The following is a 2,760-nucleotide window of genomic DNA, read 5'->3' as shown; positions in this document are numbered from 1 at the left end:
AATTACCAAAGAAAAGAGGAAGAAATTAGTCACTTATAAAAATTAATCTATAAGTGACTTAAGCTGTGTTTCTGTCTCTGGGGTTATGCCTGATGGTTACATAACATTGCCAATATATTTCTTTTTATCTTCTTTTTCAATTCGGTATTTTCCTCATTTACATTTCCAATGATATACCAAAAGTCCCCAATACCATCCCCCCCACTCCCCTATCTACCCACTCCCTCTTTTTGGCCCTGGCGTTCCCCTGTACTGGGGCATATAAAGTTTGCAAATCCAATGGGCCTCTCTTTCCAGTGATGGCCGACTAGGCCATCTTTTGATACATATGCAGCTAGAGTCAAGAGCTCTGGGGTACTGGTTAGTTCATAATGTTGTTCCACCTATAGGGTGGCAGATCCCTTTAGCTCCTTGGGTACTTTCTCTAGCTTCTCCATTGGGGGCCCCGTGATCCATCCAATAGTTGACTGTGAGCATCCACTTATGTGTTTGCTAGGCCCCCGGCATAGTCTCACAAGAGACAGCTATATCAGGTTCCTTTCAGCAAATGCTTGCTAGTGTATGCAATGTTGTCAGCATTTGGAGGTTGATTATGGGATGGATCCCTGGATACGGCAGTCTCTATCTAGATGGTCCATCCTTTTGTCTCAGCTCCAAACTTTGTCTCTGTATTCCCTCCCTGGATGTTTTGTTCTCCATTCTAAGAAGGGGCAAAGTGTCCACACTTTGGCCTTCATTCTTCTTGAGTTTCATGTGTTTTGCAAGTTGTAACTTATATCTTGGGTATTCAAAGTTTCTGGGTTAATATCCACTTATCAGTGTGTACATATCATTTGAGTTCTTTTGTGGTTGGGTTACCTCACTCAGGATAATGCCCTCCAGGTCCAACCATTTGCCTAGGAATTTCATAATTCATTCTTTTTAATAGCTGAGTAGTACTCCATTGTGTAAATGTAGCACATTTTTTGTATCCATTCCTCTGTTGAGGGCCATCTGGGTTCTTTCCAGCTTCTGGCTATTATAATAAATAAGGCTGCTTTGAGTGTGTTTGAGTCGAGGAGTGTTCCTCTTTCTCCACATCCTTGCCAGCATCTGCTGTCACCAGGATTGTTGATCTTAGCCATTCTGAGTGGTGTGAGATGGAATCTCATGGTTGCTTTGATTTGCATTTCCCTGATGATTAAGGATGCTGAACATTTTTTCAGGTGTTTCTCAGCCATTCGCTATTCCTCAGGTGAGAATTCTTTGTTTAGCTCTGAGCCCCATTTTTTAAGGGGGTTATTTGATTTTTCTGGAGTCCACCTTCTTGAGTTCTTTATATATATTGGATATTAGTCCCCTATCTGATTTAGGATAGGTAAAGATCTTTTCCCAATCTGTTGGTGGCCTTTTTGTCTTATTGACGGTGTCTTTTGCCTTACAGAAGCTTTGCAGTTTCATGAGGTCCCATTTGTCAATTCTCCATCTTACAGCACAAGCCATTGCTGTTCTAGTCTGGAAGTTTTCCCCTGTGCCAATATCTTCGAGGCTTTTCCCCACTTTCTCCTCTATAAGTTTCAGTGTCTCTGGTTTTATGTGGAGCTCCTTGATCCACTTAGATTTGACCTTAGTACAAGGAGATAGGAATGGATCAATTTGCATTCTTCTACATGATAACCGCTTGTTGTGCCAGCACCATTTGTTGAAAATGCTGTCTTTTTCCCACTGGATGGTTTTTGCTCCCTTGTCGAAGATCAAGTGACCATAGGTGTGTGGGTTCATTTCTGGGTCTTCAATTCTATTCCATTGTTCTACTTTTCTGTCATTATACCAGTACCATGCCCATTTTCATCACAATTGCTCTGTAGTAAAGCTTTAGGTCAGGCATGGTGATTCCACCAGAGGTTCTTTTATCCTTGGGAAGAGTTTTTGCTATCCTAGGTTTTTTGTTATTCCAGATGAATTTGCAGATTGTTCTTTCTAATTTGTTGAAGAATTGAGATGGAATTTTGATGGGGATTGCATCGAATCTGTAGATTGCTTTTGGCAAGATAGCCATTTTTACAATGTTGATCCTGCCAATCCATGAGCATGGGAGATCTTTCCATCTTCTGAGATCTTCTCTAATTTCTTTCTTCAGAGACTTGAAGTTCTTATCATACAGATCTTTCACTTCCTTAGTTAGAGTCACGCCAAGGTATTTTATATTATTTGTGACTATTGAGAAGGGTGTTGTGTCCCTAATTTCTTTCTCAGCCTGTTTATTCTTTGTGTAGAAAAAGGCCATCGACTTGTTTGAGCTAATTTTATATCCAGCTACTTCACCGAAGCTGTTTATCAGGTTTAGGAGTTCTCTGGTGGAAATTTTAGGTCACTTATATATGCTATCATATCATCTGCAAAAAGTGATATTTTGACTTCTTCTTTTCCAATTTGTATCCCCTTGATCTCCTTTTGTTGTCGAATTGCTCTGGCTAGGACTTCAAGTACAATGTTGAATAGGTAGGGAGAAATTGGGCAGCCTTGTCTAGTCCCTGATTTTAGTGGGATTGCTTCCAGCTTCTCGGTTTGCTGTAGATTGCTTTTATCGTGTTTCGGTATGGGCCTTGAATTCCTGATCTTTCCAAGACTTTTATCATGAATGGGTGTTGGATTTTGTCAAATGCTTTCTCTGCATCTAACGATTAATTCCATCACCTGTTTGGTCGTGTTTTCCTGCAATTCTTTAAGGGATTTTTGTGCTTCCTCTTTAAGCTCTTCTACCTGTTTAGCAGTGTTCTC

This window comes from Mus musculus, chromosome 7 (assembly GCF_000001635.26).
Source record: "Mus musculus strain C57BL/6J chromosome 7, GRCm38.p6 C57BL/6J".
NCBI lineage: Eukaryota > Metazoa > Chordata > Mammalia > Rodentia > Muridae > Mus > Mus musculus.
Note: the sequence above shows the minus strand (reverse complement) of the source record.